Genomic DNA, 20,598 nt, shown 5'->3' with positions numbered 1-20,598 from the left:
GATGTCATGATTTCCCCACTCAAAAATTAAAATGCATATGTGGCAAATGCAAAATAGTGGGCATTTTGGATTTCCCCCTCCTCTCATTCCTGAAATGTATTTTGAATAAAATGTTTTCACAAGGGTAAAGTCACTTAGAAATAAGCCCCATCCTAATAACTGCCACAGATCAGATCAGGTGTATTTTACATATGCTTTGCAACAGCAGATTATGAAGGTTGGTTACTAGAGGTAATCAGAAAGAACTAAAGGTTATATTTAGAGGTCAAGATCGACTGATGCAGAATGAAGAAAAACATTTTAACACTGGAAGAATTTAAGGGTATTTGGCAATAATGTGGGTTAGAACATTCTTTTAATATTTTTTTTATATTTTAAAATGGGTTCAAAAGAGGAGAACGAAGGGAATATAACAATTGTTGGAAGAAATGTCCTTCTGGGTTCAGTTCCAAGTGGGGAAAAAGACACTGGAAACATGGAGGACTGCTTGGAAAGATGGTTTAATGGTGGACAGGATCGCATGGTTTGAGGTCTTGGGCAAAAAAGGGAAGAAATGCTGAGAGTCCCGGGGTTTTATGCCCTCTCTGGATTTTGAATTTGAGCTTGTATTCTGATTGGTTGTCAGATACCCATGGGGCCATGCAGGGGTAACTTTGTAGGTTGTCTGTGTCCCAGGCTTGGTTGAGCCTTGCTGGGAGATGATGTAATGAAGGGGCTTTGGGCAATTCCTCCTATAGCTCTGCCTGAAGGAGGTATGTAGATCTTTGTTATGTAGAATAGACTGGCTCAGGCCTTAATGGCCCATTGACAAAGGGGGGGGGGTGAGTTTCTGCCTCTCTTTGAGAGGAAATATTCTGCCTTTTTAATATTTCCTAAACTATCTCATTTTCCTAGGAGGGGAATGGGTGCTAACTTCCTACACTAAGAATCAAGTTGTTTGGATATGGATTTAAAATTAACAGCATACAAGAACGATATTGACAAAGATGTTATACAGGGCTCACAAACGAAACTAGCTCTTTTAATAACTAAAAGTGAATGAAAAATCAGAAGAGTGATTTGAATGTGTGAATTTCAACTCAAAAGAATGACTTGGACAACTTTCTTATTTTGGATTTACCAAAGTTATGCATTGTAGGAAGTTATCACCTAGCCCTCTCCCAGAAAAATGAAATATCCTAGGAAATATTGAAAAGGCAGAATATTATATTTTCCTGGATGTGAAAAATGGGAGAAACACATTTTAAAATCTAAGTAAATTCCTGCAGCTTCCAGCCCATCCCCACTTTGTCAATGGGCCATTAAGAAGGCCAAGCTAGTCCACTTTACATAATAAAGAGTTCTGGCAGTGACAATGAAGGCATGATAATATAAGTCTTTACTCAACTGACCACATGGCAGCTGAACTCAATCAAACCTGAATTCAAAACTCACCTTAGAGGGTTGCCCTTGCACTGGCCCATGGGAGTCTGGCAACCAATCAGAATACATTTCTTACACAGGAACAGGAAACAGAGAGGTGGGACTGAACAGATTATAAAAAGCCCTGCAAGCCCTTCTCTTCCCTTCTCTTCTCTTCTCCACCAACATTGAAGCATGTGATCACTTTTCTGTTCAGGGCTCAAGCCATGTGGTCCTGTCCACCATTAAAACCATCTTTCCAAGCAGCCTCCATGTCTCCAGTGTCTTTTTCCCCACTTGGAGCCGAACCCAGAAGGACATTTCTTCCAACAATTGGCGACCCAGATGGGACTCCAAGCTAGCCTAACAAATGGATATGGCCAAGGTAAGCCTCCCATGCCGGCACAGACCCCATTGAGTCTGTGGGTGGACTTTATCTTGGCCTTAACCATTTGGATCTAGGTTTTAAAGGGGTTTTGAGTTTGAGCTCAAAGGCTGCCTGGAAAGAAGGTGAGTACCTCTAAATTTTAATTCTCTAAAATTTAATGTTAAAGCATGGCAAAGCGTGGAAATGTGTGTATGCCTGCATGTGTGTGAATGATGAAATCTTTCTCCCAAACACAGCTGGATCCTGGTTCCTCTGTGTGTTTTACCAAGAGAGCCTGGAAAGTATTAGGGTCAGGCCAGAGCACGGACCTTCTGTTAGGGCAGTGCTTCTCAATTATTTTCTGTCATGCCCCCCCTAGGAAGAAGAAAACATTTCGCGCCCCCCCCCCCCCGCGCGACTGTAAATAGTATCATTTGTCTATAAAATTGTTATAAGTACACCTCTGCATAACATAGCACACCGGTCTTTCCTCGTCTCCCACTGTAGTCACATGCTTTCTTTCCTCTTTCCCTCTTACTTGTCTATCCTTCCTTCCACCGTCCTTTCTCCTTCCCTTCCTTCCTGCCTCCCTTCCAGTTCCCTCCTTCCTCTTTCCCCCTGCCTGCCTGCCTTCTTTCCTCTTTCCCTATCCTCCTATCCTTCCTTTCTCCCTCCCTCCTTCCCTGCCTCCCTTCCAGTTCCATTCTTCCCTCCTTCCTTCTGCCTCCTTCCTGCCTGCTTGCCTTCTTTCCTCTTTCCCTCTTGCTTGTCTATCCTTCCTTCCTTCCACCCTCCCTTCCTCCTTTCCTTCCTTCCTGCCTCCCTTCCAGTTCCCTCCTTCCTCTTTCCCCCTGCCTGCCTGCCTTCTTTCCTCTTTCCCTATCCTCCTATCCTTCCTTTCTCCCTCCCTCCTTCCCTGCCTCCCTTCCAGTTCCATTCTTCCCTCCTTCCTTCTGCCTCCTTCCTGCCTGCTTGCCTTCTTTCCTCTTTCCCTCTTGCTTGTCTATCCTTCCTTCCACCCTCCCTTCCTCCTTCCCTTCCTTCCTGCCTCCCTTCCAGTTCCCTCCTTCCTCTTCCCCCCTGCCTGCCTGCCTTCTTTCCTCTTTCCCTATCCTCCTATCCTTCCTTTCTCCCTCCCTGCCTCCCTTCCAGTTCCATTCTTCCCTCCTTCCTTCTGCCTCCTTCCTGCCTGCTTGCCTTCTTTCCTCTTTCCCTCTTGCTTGTCTATCCTTACTCCCTCCTCCCTTTCTTCCCTCCCTCCCTGCCAGCAGCTCCTCCAGCATCCCAGCTGGAAGCAGCAGCACAACAGTCGCCGTTACCAGGGGCGAAGGGGTGGCGGTGGCAAGATCGGGCGACCGCCGCCCCTTTGTCCCTTCCCCAACAGCGGCTGTTGCGCTTCCGCTTCCAGACGGAATCCTGGCGGTGGAGCTGCTGGCGGGGAGGCGAGCTACCTGCATAAAGACGCCGCCGAGGGCATGGCAGAATATATCCCGGCTTGAAGTGGCAGCGCTGGGGACTGCTCAGAGACTCATCAGAGCCGCGGGCTGGAGCTGTGCAAAAAGTCTGCTTGGGCTGGGGGGGGGGAGGGAGGGAAGCCTGGGACAGCCATGCTTCCCTCCCTCCCACCCCCGCCTGAGCAGGCTTCTTGCACAGCTCCAGCCTGCGGCTCCAATGAAAATCCACAGTCCGAAGTGCTGCCACTTCCAGGCGGGATATATTATGCCTCGCCCACGCCGCCGCCGTTGCACCCAGATGGAAAGGGAGCCTTCGCGCCCCCCTTTACGGAGCCTCGCGCCCCCCCAGGGGGGCGCGCCCCACTATTTGAGAACCGCTGTGTTAGGGAAAGGAGAGTGTGTGTGAAAATGGATGGAAAAGTGAATGAATTTTGCTGTTGTTGTTGCTTTTGTCCTGTGAAAAAAGCAAAGGCCCATTGTGTGTAAAGAGAGAAGGAGGTGCTGGTACTAACTGCAGAGGGGCAGAGGTCCTCCCCAGATCACCTTTTTGGATCTGGAAAACCTTAGCAGAATTCCCTACGAGGAAAGTGGCCGAATACTTCGTTGAGGGAATCGAAGTCCTTCCCGGAATTTTTTTATTTCCGAAAACTTACGGCGGGTGGCACCCGGCTAGGCCAAAGTGAGCCCTGCATGTAAAGGGTCATGGGAAGTGTTAGCTCGTGGGTGGCCAGAAGTGCCCTCGGAGATTTCCTTAGATGCCAAGATTTTGGCTGAGAGCAAGGAAATTGTGTGAGAAATGGGCTTTGCTGAAAGATGACACAGGAAAACTAATTTGGCTACATAAAGGTACTTAAAAGAAAAGGGAAATGTTGAAATGTTTCTTTTTTCTCTTGTCTGTCTCTTTCTCTGTCTTCTATGCAACCACGTGGTTTTTGTTTGTTAAGATTTGTGCCTTCCCCAATTTAACTGAAATTCATGGTGGGAATGATTTTGTTTTTCCCTCTTTGTCTGTGTGTGTGTATGTCTAAGTCTTTGTGCACCCTCAAGGTAATTGTAACTAAGATGTCTCCAATCCAAAAGACAAGAATTTTAAAGTGTTCAAAGAAAGAAAGGAGTAAACTGGCAGAAATTGCCTTCGCTCAGTTTGTTGGGCCTAGAAAACTAACTGAAACTGGGAAGGGTCTTTACTTTGTGTCTGTTTTGGCCAGCAGAAACAGAGTAAAGATATTTTTTTTCCTTCCTTCCTTGCCTATACCTTAAAGTAACAACCCAGGAAATGTTTGCAAGAAAAGTTTCATCCTTGCATTTATTGTGTGACTAAATGATTTTACCTGTTCATTTCTTTCCTGGAGCATGTGAATCCATACCCCATTTCTCATCTGTGATATCCCCATAATATCTGTTTATCTGCTGAGTAACTGATGCTTTTATTTTTCAAACTCTGCCTGCAAGCTATCTACCCCCCCCCACGCCCCTCCCTTACCTCTAATCCTCCAACAATGCCTTTTCTGTGGGGGAGGGAACCTTGTTCTCATGTCTTTCAGCCCTAGAAGATTGTACTCTTCAGGTGAGTATAGATTTTTTTTCCCTTTTGGGGCGAGGAGGAGAGTGTTGCCTTGTGTGTGCATGTATGAAATGAAGGAAATTCCTACTAAAGGTTTGCCTTCAACCTGAGTAAAAAAGAACCTCTGCACATTTATCTGGCCAATCTACTCTATTGGTCCTAAAGTAAAAACCTGGCTTCCAGAAGAGAGTTTTGATTTAGATTTTGTCAACAAAATTGCTGATTTCTGGCCACCATCCGATGAATTAAGGGCCCCACCCAGATGCAAACGATGTGTTAATGAAAGTCTCCATACATCTTGGTCTTTAAAACTATGCCAGAAATTGCTGGGAGACCAAGATAGGGTTTGGATCTTTAAAAATATGCCAGCGTGTGCTGGGAGCGCCAACCTAGAACCCTGGCTGAATGCAAACAATGTGTGGACAAACATCTCTGTACATTGTTTCTATACATCTTGATATTTAAAAATGCCAGCGCGTGCTGGGATATCAAGATAGAATTTGGATCTTTAAAAATTAGCCAGCGTCCGCTGGCAGGTCCAAATTAGAAACGAACACCCCAGGGCAGAGACAGGCATTAACAATCTAGTGCGTGATCATTTCCAGACCTGGAGGGAAGTTGAGATCCTCTAATAAAAGAAAATGAAGCTTGGTGGCTTGTGAAAAAAAAAAAAAGCTTCCTGAAATACCTAGGATTGTTTGGCATGAGCAAGCATGAAGGTCTGATTGCAGTATGAATGTGAGTATATGTCCCCCATGCCCCAGGGAGTGATAAGTGAATGGATCCAGAGATCCACGTGATTGCCTGTGTGAATTCCCCCTCCCCCCCCCACTCTTCCTTCTGGGTCATTCTTTGGAGGGAAGTAGGAAAGGCGGGGAGAATGAGTGTCTGCTCATTTTTTACCATGAGTGTGTGTATGAAACGCCCCAGTGATACCTGTGAATGCCTCTGGGCATTCCCCCCTCCTTCTTTCCCTCTTTCCTTTTGGGTCATTAAAGGCTTAAATTTTTTCTCCTCACTTTAACCACTCCCCCCCCTCTTCTGAGAAATTTGGAGTAAATGGGTGATCTGCTCCGCTTACCTTTCACTATTGTGATCTTTCATCTGCATATAAAAATTATGCAGTTACATTTCTTTGCTCTGAATACAATTTTGATTTTTTTTTCTTCTTCTGGAAATTTTTGAGGTTTAAAATGCTTAATTAAACCTATAAAAAGAAATGATTTTGAGATATTTTGCTTGCATTTTTAAATGTTTTAACATACTTAATGAGAATTTGCTTCCATCTGAATGGAATTTGACATTTTGGAGTGTTGACTCAAAGTACCTTTTTTTAAAAAATTGCAATTTTTTTAAAGCTGTTTTTCTTCCCTCCCTCTTTTACACCTGTGCATTTTTAAATGTTTATGAGCCAAGGTGCTCTACCCTATGAGATTTTATTTGTTTGTTTGTTTGCAACACAAGTTGTTGTCCCTCTTGGAAATTTACTCATCTTACTGCAAAAGTGTTTCAATCATACAGGCAGTGGGAATGTCATGTTCCATGAAATTTACATCGTCTGCCTCCTGAAATAATGTTTGGATTTCCACACTTGGACAGAATGGGTGAGATTCCACAACATAAGACTAAAGATATGTCTGTAAAGAACTGTATTCTTGGCCTCTTTTTTTTTTACCTCAGAAACAAAGGACTGCTAGCTCAAACCGTAACTCTCCAATTTGCTGCTGGTGATTGCCTCCTGATAAAACCTGACATGAGGAAAAAAAAAACTTAGCCAAGCCTGGGACAGACTGCCAAGACTGACTGACCACTCTTACCAGCAAGCCAAGCCTAGTACCATCCAGCAGACATGAAAGAACCCTGAAGGAGATGAAGAAGTAAAGACCAAAAGACTATTTTCAATTCCCAGAAGACAGCTGAAAAGATTATGGGGAGGGTGGAATTTGATAAGGTTTTCTTTCTCTGTTTCATTCACAGAAATTTATTATGCTTTCTTCCTTGCCTCATTTATATTGTAATCAGTTTAATGTACTCATGTAAGAATTGTATTTGAGAGTGGCTGGCACAGCAAGATCTGAACACCTTAGATTTCTGGCTGGTGGGAGGGAAATTTTGTCCAAAATGTCTGTATTTTCTGTATTGTAGAAGCAGCTACACACACACACACACACACACACACACACACAAAGAGAGAGGGAGAGAGAGAGGCTCCATTCAGAATTAGATTGAAACTATCTCCTTGACTTAACTCCACAAAGCTTTTCCTAGGTTGATTTTGCCCTTGCACAAAAGCAGATATCTCCCTTTTAATCCCATGGGGGAGGGTCAGTTCCCCTCAGGCAATTCCCCCACTTGAAGAGTAGCAGAAAGGATCTTCAAAACTCAAACCCTGACTGTAAAAAAAAAAAGTGATGCTGCCCAGTTGCCCAGTAAAGCAGGACATGTTGCACTGGTGATCTCTGATAGGAGTCCCTGGGCTCATTGTGTGTAACTTTAAAAAAAATACTAAATAGCTTGTATTGCACACTAGCTAAACTCAATTTGGCCTCACTAAAATAGAAGCTAGGGCAGGTTAAAGAAATCCCTTGGAAATGGGCAGCCTGTACTTCTTTAAAAGGCAGAACCATGGCTGTGAAGGTTTTTTTTGGGACTTCTGCTTGCTTGTAACCTGGAAGCTCACAGAAAGTGATATCAAACATCTGAAAATAATTGGCATGGTAAATTGGATATTGTAAATTTCTTTCCAGAAATTGTGCCCTGGTTGCTAAGACCTTCATGGTTGAAAGCTCTCTGGGAGCCACTGAAGGGATCCTTCTGCTGTCTCTTTCAATGCCTTTCCATCAGAAAAATTAAGTTTCCCTGATCTGACCAATTTTATCTTTTGTCAAAAACATGTGCGTTCCACTCACATGTTTTGAAAAAAAAAAGGAGGGATTGTAGGAAGTTATCACCTAGCCCTCTCCCAGAAAAATGAAATATCCTAGGAAATATTGAAAAGGCAGAATATTATATTTTCCTGGATGTGAAAAAAGGGAGAAACACATTTTAAAATCTAAGTAAATTCCTGCAGCTTCCAGCCCATCCCCACTTTGTCAATGGGCCATTAAGAAGGCCAAGCTAGTCCACTTTACATAATAAAGAGTTCTGGCAGTGACAATGAAGGCATGATAATATAAGTCTTTACTCAACTGACCACATGGCAGCTGAACTCAATCAAACCTGAATTCAAAACTCACCTTAGAGGGTTGCCCTTGCACGGGCCCATGGGAGTCTGGCAACCAATCAGAATACATTTCTTACACAGGAACAGGAAACAGAGAGGTGGGACTGAACAGATTATAAAAAGCCCTGCAAGCCCTTCTCTTCCCTTCTCTTCTTCTCCACCAACATTGAAGCATGTGATCACCTTTTCTGTTCAGGGCTCAAGCAATGTGGTCCTGTCCACCATTAAACCATCTTTCCAAGCAGCCTCCATGTCTCCAGTGTCTTTTTCCCCACTTGGAGCCGAACCCAGAAGGACATTTCTTTCAACAGCATTATGAAGCCATTCGTGAGGAAAGATAAAGAATTCAGTTTTGGAGACATTACAGTACTTAAAAGGAGTAAACATCAAGACTTTTAAAAGTAAAAAGAAGGCTTATAACATTGGCTTATTCAATCAAGGTTAACATGTATATTATTTTTTTCTAGCAGCTTTTTATGGTTTTTTTTTAAAAAATCAGAACTGAAAGATGAGGCTTTAAAGATTTTTTTTAATAGATTAGACATGGAAAAAGGATTATTTTTGTTGCATTTCTAGAGAAAGTGATCGGATTAAAATGGAAGGAAAGTGTTGAACCTGTGAAGAAGTTTCTGAGATGAAGAGATGATGATAAGAAATTAATTAAGGGACATTATTTGAAGGGATTAAATATGTTGAGTCTGTTAATTCGTAGTGGATTTTTTTCTTGATTAAACTTAAAAGATGAGGCTTTAAAGATTTGTTTATACATATTAGGCATTGGGAGAGATTGAGAAGGATATTTTTGATTGAAATGTTAGAGAATGTGATAAATAATGAAATTGTATTTGTCCTGATGAAGGGGGTTATTCTTCATATATTCTTCCTCTTTTCTTTTAATATTTTTCTCCCCTCTTCCCTTTTTTCTCTTTGCACTTTTTTCTTTTTTATATTTTTCTTAGTTTGCATTAGTTTTTTTTTTAATCTTTGCATTTTTAAACTTCAGTAAAAGTACTATACAGAATAATAAATAAACTGCTACAATTCAGATATATTTTAGTTAGGCTTTGCATCAATCCCGCCCAATCAGTGAAGTTCTGGATTTATTATAAATTACACACCCACTGATTTGTTGTAATTAATCTACGGCACAAGCGTAGACAATCACTTAAATAATAACTTGGGTCTTTTTCTTATGTCAGGAAAGGTCTGAGCAGTAATAGGCCATCATCACTCCAGATTGAAAGATATAATTTAGAGGTGACATTTTCTTCCATTGTTGGACTTGAGTTTTTTGTATGATAATACTTTTACAGGACACTACTGTATATGGAAATTGTACAGAAAGCTATGAACCAAGTTTCTTAAAAATAGGCCTATTTATTCAAGAACCATGAATATATTAAACTACAATTAGGTATTGCTATAGCAAAAGGTATAATTTACAAATAGAAGCAATTAACATCTGTAGAATAATAATCATATATAAGGCTTACTAGTGCACCAGTGTAACAGATCAGTGCAATCATCCACACCAATTTATAAGAATGCATACAACCAAACCATGCATGTTGAACAAAATAAAATAAACTCAAAATATTCCAGGATATATTGCTATATTAAATCCAATATGAATGGATTTCCCACCCACTAAAAGACCCCCACAGTTGATTGCAGCCCATGATGGATTTCCCCCCCCCCCTCACTTAAGAATATAACTGGTGGCTTTTGTTAGTTTTGTTTAGCAAGATGTCTCGGTGCTTTGAAGCCTGTAAAATACTCTTTGCTGATCCACAGGAACATGGCAAAAATTCCAGCTCTGGGTTCGGCAAGCTGGTTTTTACCTTTTGCTGTCTCAGATCACTCTCCAGCCAAGTTTCAATTATTGTTTTAAGCCGCCACATTTGTCAGGTAGTTTACGAGGGAAAGAGCCAGCCAACACTTCAACCCTCATTTCACACATGGTTTAATGGATGAAAGGAAAAGGACAGCAAGTAAAGTGCCAACTAAACTGTGCATCGGGGTGGGGGGGGGTGGGGTGTCATGTGACTGCCAGATGGCTACTGATGAAGTGCCAAAGTTGTTTTATCCTTAAGGGGTTCCTAAGAAGGAAAGAAACAACATGGCAATGTTGCAGAGCTGGGAAATTAAAGGGTTCTTGATTCCTTAGGATGTAAATGTTGCTTGGTCTTAAATATATTGAGGTGGACAACTTTTTTTTATCTTTTAATGACCCCGTAATCCCTTGCATTGGAGTAGAGTTGGAGCAACTGAATAGAGCTGAGTGTTTACTGGCCGGATGCCTTTCCTGTCGCCAATGCGGAGTTCATTGCAGATATTTTCTCATTGTACCCAGAGAGAGAAATATCTGCTGCTATTTAGGATTGAACTCACAGCTTTCTGATTGTGAGGTGAGAGCTCTATTTCTAGGCCACTGTACCACTCCAAATGGACAACTGGGTGCCTATGGGTAATATGATCCTTCATGACACTGGCATGTAGACAAATATAGAATGGTGTTGAGCAGCACCCTTATAAATTCCTCAACAGATGCTGCAGTAACATTTTAAAAACACTTCTGAGTAATTGCAGGAATTATTTTGGAAACCCCATAAAAAAGGAAAGATTCTCACAATGCAATTTTCCAGTACCTGTTGTAATGGAATCCCATTGCCAGGCCATGTAAAGGTTGCTTTTCATAAAATCATTTCAGAAGTACAAAAGAGAGGCAAACCAAATGTTGCTTGTCAGCCATCCCACGTTTTAAGCATTAACCCACAAGTATCTGTGGCAGACTCTAAGCTTCTTCGTGAAACAGCTAACAAGAAATTGGTGAACTCTTGACAATCAGCAGCTCAGAGAGGTAAGTCGTGTTCTCCTAGTCAACCATAAATTACTCAAGGATCAATAGGGACAGCTCTGTCCAAGTGTAATTAGAGTAAAGCCTAGACCAACAACAGAGGCAGCTGGTAAAATGTATGTCTAACCAAAAATGGGGATTTTTTCTTCTTCTTCCCTACGAATTTCTGATTAATCTATTGATTTGAATGTCAGGAACCCAGCAGATAAGAAGGAACAGCCTCGTTTATTGTTTCATAGGGTGCCAGCTGGATAAGGTTGATCTTTGTTTGATTATTCATGTTAGAAGCATCACAAAATTAAAATTAGGCAAACCAAATGACATAAATCTAAAATATAAAAAGCAAGATTAAAACATGTACTAGTTAAACAGATCTTGCCCAGGAACTAGCAATATTAATTGCGTTCTGTCATGCCGCCATGAAGTCTTCAAGTGTACACTGATCAGAACACAAAGAGCATATTTGTACATATATATTGTCTGCACGTTTAACCTTATAACATAAATTGAATCAGCAAACGGGAACTTAAGTACTATGAAACCAGGAAACGGATATAGAAGGAATGTTTGGAGGAAATAGTCAGTGGATGAATTAGGATTTGTTACTGGATCCATTCAAGAGCAGAATAACACACACACACACACACACACACACAAACACAAGTTTGTGGCGTGCATGTGTGCACCGGCTAGCAAGTCTTCTGGTTAGCTGGCAGGAAGTGCATGCTCTTGCTGAAAAATGGAAGAATAACAGACACACAAAATTAAGTTGAGGAGAACAATTCTTTCCGGATAGTAAGCTATATTTCTAATTATAGGCTACGCTTCTATAAGGCTTCATCAGTTGACAAATTTAGGACGATGTTATGTTAGATCAGTGGTTCTCAACCTGTGGGTCGGGACCCCTTTGGGGGTCAAACGACCCTTTCACGGGTCGCCTGAGGCCATTGGAAAACACATTTTCGAAAAAATACGGAAAACATAAAATAATTTTATAGTTGGGGGTCATCACAACATGAGGAACTGTATGCGGCATTAGGAAGGTTGAGACCCACTGCGTTAGATGATAGAGGTATACAAAAAACTCCTATTCAAGTCCATGGAGCTTGTGCAGAGGACAATAACTATAGGTCAGTGATGGCGAACCTTTTTGGCACCGAGTGCTGAGAAGGGAGCACTTCACGTGCGCGCTCAGCTAGGCCACAACCAGGAAGAGGAGTTGTCCATGAGGCACGTGCATGCCAAAAAATATACTTCTAGTTTCTGGCGCGCACATGCTCGCTGGCCGGCAAGTCTCCCAGTTAGCTGGCCGGAAGCTCATGCTCATGTTGAAAAACGGAAGACCAGCTCTTCCGGTTTCCAGCACTGCTGCACACACAAAGGCCAACTGATCGGTGTGTGAGCATGTGTGCCAGAAATCTGGAAGAGGAATGGCCGCCGCCACGTGTGCCAGACGTCATGGCTCTGCGGGCATGTGTACCATAGGTTCCCCATCATGGCTATAGGTGGATTGGAACATGACGTGCATTAAATAATAAAGGAAGACATGCCTGACAACTTACATTACCTCAGCCCAACTCTGTGGACCTGCTTCTGATAGCACAACTGCCTTATCGTACAGAAGTATTTTCAAATGCTACTGCTTGAAAATTCTGAGGACTTAGTAGTACTATTTAAAGGAGAAATCCAGCAAAGCCATTTCTCACATGTCTATTCTGAACTGTGGGTGCAGTTAAACCTTGTGATGGTGTCCTCCTTAAGGACATACTACTATGGAAACATTTTCACGGATAAGAAAACAGATTAAATGATGGCTGATTTCAGGGGTAGAAGAATTTCTACCTCCTCAAAGAGGCATAATAACCCATGTTCTCGTTGGATTCTTAAGGGTGTCGTTTTTATTTATGTATTTATTAGAGTTGAAGGCTCGCTTTTGAGAACTTTCCCATCATCCCGGACTTGGGTGGCAGCCAATCGTTGAAGGCTGTAGAGCAGAACGAGAATCACTTTTGCAAAGCTGAGGCTCACCAATAGCCATGTTTGCCTTCTGGGACCCCACTGTATAACAGCTGGAGGCCCACTGTGGAAGGAAGGCCAGATCTAAAAATACATAAATACTGCAGTGGAATGATAGCATCCAAATGTGGTCGGCTTTTGCTGGAACTTTAGAGCATGAATGTGAAACTAGTACTATTACAAGAGGCAATGAACTGTAGTCAAAAACAATTATAGTCCTTCTATACATGAGTTACATTGACATATCCAACTTATTTATGCCGTCCTCACTGCAACTTCCCCTTAAGAAGTATTAAAAAGTACCTTGGCTTTCTAAAGGTCAGAAATAGAAAGGTAAAATGATCATGGGCTCCCTAGTGATAAAATACCACTACTATCATTCACAGTGCAGTATGTTTTTCCCTATTAAAAAAAAACAGAGTTTTAATTGCTGGGTGAATCACTCTTCAGATAAAAAAAAAACTTATAAGGAAACTCTAATAAAGTTAACAGATGGGTCTAGTTCCGTGAGGGCAAACCTATGGCACGTGGACCCATATTTGCTGGCATGGCAGCCCTCAGTTCCAGCACACATGCCAGCCAGCTGATTTTTGGCCCTCCGAAGGGCAGCAGGATGCCATTTTCACCCTCCCCAGGCTTCAGGAAAGCCTGCAGAGGCTGGGGAGGGCAAAAAATAGGCCCAACGGGCCAACCAGAAGTTCACTCCCAAACTTCCGGTTTGGCCGTTGGGCCGGTGTTTACCCTCCCCAGGCTCCGGAGGCTTTCCTGAAGCCTGGGGAGGGTGAAAATCAGCCCAACGGAAGTTCGTTCCCGAACTTCCGGTTGGGCCGTTTTTCACCCTCCCCAGGCTCCGGAGGCTTTCCTGAAGCCTGGGGAGGGCGAAAATCAGCCCAACGGAAGTTCGTTCCCGAACTTCCGGTTGGGCCGGTGTTTACCCTCGCCAGGCTGCGGAGGCTTTCCTGAAGCCTGGGGAGGGCGAAAATCAGCCCAACGGAAGTTCGTTCCCGAACTTCCGGTTGGGCCGGTGTTTACCCTCGCCAGGCTGCGGAGGCTTTCCTGAAGCCTGGGGAGGGCGAAAATCAGCCCAACGGAAGTTCGTTCCCAAACTTCTGGTTGGGCCGTTGGGCCGTATTTCATCTTTCCCAGGCTTCAGGAAAGCCTCCGCAGCCTGGCGAGGGCAAAAACTTCCCCTCCCACATGGGGGGAGGGCGCATGCATGCGTGGGGAGGGTTGCACGCACATGCGCAGGTGGGTGGACACGCATGTGCACGCGATAGCACGAATGTGCACAATTTTGGCACACCTTTAGAAAAAGGTGAGCCATCACTGATCTAGTAAGCCAGTTAGATGTCATTGAATTGGGATTGACTCCTAGTCATTGCAGAGACAGATGGGTGATTAGTAAAAGTTGATCATGGAATGTTTTGAGGCCATCAGAATGACTGAAGATGCTCTTAGACCAGAAGCTCAACATTTTAGGATGAAAACTGGGTAGGTTGTTAAAGAAGCAAAAAACCAAAAGTTAAAACTTACATTAACGTTAGAATCTCTTGGGAAAAATAAACCTATTAGACCTTTATAATACTATCAAAGCGCAAGCATTCCTCCTTAGTCCAGGCAAAAATGATATAAGTATGTGGTGTCTTCATTGTTGACCCCTGAGAAAGGCATAACACTGGGAAATTATGGTGGCTTTAATAGAAGAGAGTATTTGTAGCTCAGGGTACATTCTATAAAGTTCTTGGTGCTCTCTGAGACTGGTTTATTTTCTGGCAGACATTTCATTACCCAACTAGGTACCATCATCAGTGCATATCGTGGCTTGATTTACTCTGCAGACCGCACATTAAACAAAAGGGAATTGGATTTGTTTCCTTCCCTAAGAATCCTCATTCTTCCTAGATCAGCCTCTACTAGACCAGCTCAACAGGAGGAAGCAGAGAATCGATTTTCCTCCAGAAGAGAAGAGGTGACAACCCAAATCTTGGGCACTATGTGTAACGCCTGTTCAGCAAATTCCATGTGCTGTAAGGCAGAGTTTATTTGCAATTAGCATCTTATTTGTCTCTAATAAGCAGCCAATAGTTCTGGAGAATCCCCTACTGTCCCAGAACAACCAATAAAACTGCTCCAGGATAATTGGCTTCTAGAAGAGAGGAAAATCCTGCAGGCAAGTCAGATTCTATAAGATAGGCAGTTTTCTCGTAGTTGGCTGACACAAAAGTTCCTTTACTCTATCATTTTGCAACAGGCGAAGCAGGAGAAGACGACAACCGCTGAGGCTGCTCAGTTCCATTCAGAGGTTTTCAAAAACAGGAAAGGACTGCCTCACTTTCATATATATAAAAACCACCCAGCCATCTGCTCAAGTCACCCGAGTGTTCAGTTTCCTTTCTACGTTCAGAAGCTGGATGGCTCACAATGGTGTCTGCTAACTTCTAATGAAAGGCAGCAGTGCCAAACCATCCGCTGGGCTTGTTAATGGTCCTTTTTTTGCTGCATGGATGGTGAGGGGTGGGGGGAAGGAGAAAGGCTACTGAAGGGTCCGTCCCCCCACTTTCCTTCTCCTCCCTCTGCAGCAGCTGCAGCAAGATTAGTGGCAGCCGCCCTGGAGCAGGGATGCAGAAGAAAAGGGTGGGAAAACTGCTCTGACATTTGGCAGCTCCACAGAAGAGATGCGTGCCTGATGTGAATCCTGATCAGCTCAAGAATTTCAGCCAAAGAAATAAGAAGCGGAAGGAGAAATGGGAAAGTAAGAAAGAGGTGATAAGAATGGCTTGGTAGATTTAGGAATACAGGTAGTTCTCGACTTCGTTTAGTGACTGTTCGAAGTTAGGATGGCACTGGAAAAGTGACTTATGACCGTTGCAGCATCTCCATGGTCACATGATCAAAATTCAGAAGCTTGGCAACTGACTCATATTTATGACAGTCGCAGTGTCCCAGGGCCACGTCAGGGGTGAAATGCTACCGGTTTGGGCCGGTTCTCCCGAACCAATAGTAAAAAAATGTTTTTAAAAAGTTTTTTAAAAGTTCTAATGATCACGCGGCACAGCTGATTGTCTGACCCTCAAAAAAGGCTCCCACGATCAGCTGTGACAATCAGCTGTGCCACCCAATCATTGGAACCTTTTAAAAACTTTTTTAAAGCATTTTTTTACTACCGATTCAGGCGAACAGGTAGTAAAAAATGCTTTTAAAAAGTTTAAAAAAATAGTTCAGACGATCAGCTGTGCGACAATCAGCTGTACACACGATTTATATTTGCCAGAAAGCAAGAAATCCTGCTTTCTAGCGAATCTAAATTGTGTGGCACAGCTGTTGTCCCGCCCATCCCCTGCTGTTCTATGCTCCGGTAGAGCATTTCACCCATGGGTCACGCAATCCCTTTGGCAGGGGTCAGCAAACTGCGGCTCTGGAGCCACATGTGGCTCTTTCCTCCCTCTGCTGTGGCTCCGTCATCGGTTGGCACCACAATTTTGAGATGAGCTTCCGGTGGGGGGGGGGGGGGAGAGAAGCACAGTGCACCAGGAGAAGACTCTATGGCAAGGGGAGGGTTTTCCAGTTGTCTTCACAATTCATAGGGCTTTCGGTTATGACAGGTAGAGGAAAAAGTGCTACGCGCTAGGAGGAGACTCTATGGTGGGGGAACTGAACTTCTGGTCAGCTCCAGAATTGAACAGGGGGCTTCCAGTTAGGACCTTTGTGGCTCCCGGTGTTTTCTTTTTTGTGGGAAATGGGTCCAAATGGCTCTTTGAGTGTTTAAGTTTGCCGACCCCTGCCCTTTGGCAACTTTCTGACAGGCAAATTCAATGGGGAAGCCAGACTCACTTAACAGAATGTTAGTAACAACTGCAGTGACTCACTTAACAACTGTTATTGGGGTTCAGCAATCATGTACTTATGATAGTTGCAGCTGCCTGGGGTCACGTGATCATCATCTGCAACCTTCCCAGCCGTTTTCCAACATGCAAAGTCATTGTGGGGGTAAGCTGGATTCGCTTAACAACCGCATGATTCGTTTATTAAAAGGCAGTAGAATCAGCAGTCACATGCTGACTCATTTAATGACATTGCTCAGCAATGGATGTTTTAGTCCCAAATTTGACTGTTAAGTCGAAGACAATCTGTATTCCAATCATAAGCATGTTTGAAGGGAAAACTGCTAGTTCTGCAGGTTATAAAAAGTACTGCCTATTTAGAGTTGGTCTCCTAAAACTGAAATTGTAAAGGGCAGAGATGAGAATTATCAGAGAAGACCCTGATACATGGAAAAGAATCAAAGACAACGCAAGAAGAATCCAGCAGAAGATGAAGGGTCTAAATATTACTAGTTTTCAAAGAAACAGTGATTGACAGACAAGCCTGACACAACAACCTCTATCACAGTGATGGCGAACCTTTTTTGGCTCGCGTGCCACAAGTGGAGGGAGAGCAGGGGGGTCGAGTGTGGGCGTGCCGCACCCATAATGCAACGCGTGATCCCCCCAGTGCGCATGCGCGCACAACGCGCCCCCCCATTTTTACATGCTTTTTTCGCCCTCCCCAGGCTCCAGGGGCTTTATAAGATCCTGGGGAAGGCGAAAAGAGCCTCCCCCGCCCCCCCCCCGAGGCCCTCCGGAGGCTTCAGGGACCGTCCGGAGGCTTCCCTGAAGCCTTCGGAGCGCTTAAAACCACCCTCCGAGCAAACCGGAAGTGACTTCCGGTTTGCTCGGAGGGTGGTTTTAAGCATTCCGAAGGCTTCAGGGACGGTCCCTGAAGCCTTGGGGGGGGGGGGGGGCTCTTTTCGCCCTGCCCAGGCTCCTACAAAGCCTCTGGAGCCTGGGGAAGGCGAAAAATAGCTTTTAAAAAGGTGAACTCAGGTGACAGGGCAGCACCTCGCGTGCCCTGACAAATGGCTCCGCGTGCCATAGGTTCGCCATCACTGCTCTATCAGGTCACAAAGACGTTACATGGCCAAACAACATAAACAACTATATTGGGTTGTTTGGCTTTGCATGTACAAATTTAACATGCATACGGTAGTCCTTGCTTACCGACTGCAATTGTCCTGCTGTCCCTTTGGAATAACAGCATGACAGTAACTCCAGACACGCAATGCTTACAGTACATGAGAGAGAGAGGGATCAAAAGTCAGGATGGCAGCCCCCACAGAGCAATTGATGCTCCACCTGGCTTTAATGTGGATTGCACTCATTAGATACATAAAACAAAACAAGTGGACCTTCAATCACATGGTCATGGCCATCACCTTTTTTTTAAATCACATCCGTAGAGATCCCTTCACCTTGCTTTGAGCTTGTAGTTCCAGATCCTAACAACAGTCCTGGATGTGCCATTTACTGCTGAACACCTTGCTCCAGCATGGAGGACCGAATGGCTAAGCTTCAGAACCATGTGGCTTTCCAGATTAACCCTTTGACCCAGCAGTAAGCCAAATGACAGAACAATGGGCTAATTCACTAAGTACCGGCTGCAGCATTGGGCTGCTCTGCTCTCCAGATTCGTGGATGAATAAATAGGACGGAGTTCCAGAGATATACAATATACAGAGCGTTCTAAATTTATTTTGCAACCTGAACATTTGGGCTCAATTGTAGTCATAAGTCAAGGACCACCTGTTATAGAACAATTTTTAAGAGATCTGATGGTTTTGAGATGAGAATCCCATCCAGTCCAGAGTTCTGCATCCTACTGTAGATCAGTGATGGCTAACCTTTTTGTTGTCGCATGCCAAATCTGCGACAATGCAATGCACATGCGACCCCCCCACGCCCATGTTGAGCCTAGTAGGCCTCCCTGCAGCCTCCTGGGACCAAAAACGGGCCGCGGAGGGGGGGGACACTGCACCCCTGTGCTCTCCCTTGCACCTGCATGCATGACTCCCTGCAACACCCCCTCCCCGGGCATGCGACAGCTCACATGCCCAGAGAGGGCTCTGTGTGCCATCACGGCAGTAGACATTGATATGGTATCCAAGATAGATTGCCTATGATTCAGGGGAAGGAAACCAGGGACTCACCAATGGGCTAATCCTGCATGAATTGATTACATCTCTTTTTAAAATCTCATACAATACTTATGGCATACGATATGAGGATACTGAAGTTTTACTCGAAGCTGCTATAGAGATTCTCCCACCCACTTGTCGTGTATGTTTGTGTATGTGTGTACTTGTGCAAGTGTGTGTTCATTCCCTGGTTGCCTCCTCAGTATCTGGGGGGCAAAATGACCTTCTAATATTTTAGTGATCCATCATACAGCATATTAAACCATGAGAGAGAGAGAGAGAGAGAGAAAGGTTTTCTCCATTTAGGGTAAAAAATAATTGAAACAATATAGGGAATTTTTAAAATATAAATTATGTTAAAGATTAATGAGTAAACAAAAGCACGTATTATTCCCCACAGCAAGGAGAAACAGAGGTGGTCAAATGGATTCTTTTATTCAAAGAAAGGAATATAGGTTAACTTTGTTTCTATTTGGAAATTGCTTCCAGATTTTTGCTTGCAATGAAAATGAAAGAAACTTTGATTTTATTTTTGATCATTAGATTAGGTTTGTTGCTATAGAAATGGGCTAGTATATGCCATTTGTAAAAGTTTAAAGTTGAGGCTGTAGTGTTGTTATCTTTCATTGCGCTAAAGCGAGTTGGAAGTCAGTGTCTTTTTCGTTCTTTTTCCCTCTTTACACCATGTTTTTTTTCTCTTTTTCCCCTCCCTCCCTCCTAGTTTTCTTTTTCTTTTTAGAATTTCTCTTTGTATTTTATATTTTTATAAACTAATAAAAGTATGTAATCAGAACTACCTGTATTAGGGCAGTAAAAAAAGAGAGGGAGGGAGAGGGGGGGGAGGGAGGGAGCGAGAGAGAGAGAGAGAGAGAGAGAGAGATTCTTCTAGCTGCATATTGCTGTGCCCATTCTCCTTCATCCTGTACTCCTTTTCTGAACGACTTATTTTTATTGACAAGGATTTACCAGTCTTCCAAAACAGACCAGAAGCATATTAAGAAACAGTCCAAATGCACACAGCACACAATGCAGAGTATTAAGGTGACCAACTTTTTTACAATGAAAAGGAGGACAAAACACGTTCTATTGTCCAAAATGCTAAGGTGACTAACTTTTTTACAATGAAAAGGAGGACAAATAAATTGGAAAAAATATATCGTAAATAAAAGAAATATTTTATTCATTGCAACAATAATACACTAAAATATGATATATGCATAATAAAAACATTTGCAACATTTTATATTGTAATTATGCTTACATGTCTGTTAATTATTATTTAAATGAGTACTTTTCCATTGAATTAATATTTTTTGTCAATGTATCATCTTCTAACAATATATTGGAAATATCTGAACAAGAAATATCCTTCATATTGAATTTTACGGGAAGTGCTGCAGCTAGAGTATCAACATTCAATCTCGATTTCTCACTTGTCGAAAAATCATTGGCAATTGAAAAAAACTCTTTCAACTGCTGCATTAGTTCCAGGGCAGCACAACGTAAATTGAACAAGTATAAATAAATTTTCACATGGAATATGTTCATTTTTGAAATGGCTGAAAATATCCACCCATCTTTTATCAATTTCAACATGTTGATTTTCCCATTGTATTAATTTTTCAGAATTTAAATATACATTCAGTCTTCTAATTTCTTCAAAGAGACAATTGTCGTCTATTTTAATGTCTAGCATTTCTTTAGAT

The sequence above is a fragment of the Natrix helvetica genome, assembly GCF_964273705.1.
Source record: "Natrix helvetica genome assembly, chromosome: 1".
In the NCBI taxonomy this organism is placed as follows: domain Eukaryota; kingdom Metazoa; phylum Chordata; class Lepidosauria; order Squamata; family Natricidae; genus Natrix; species Natrix helvetica.
Note: the sequence above shows the minus strand (reverse complement) of the source record.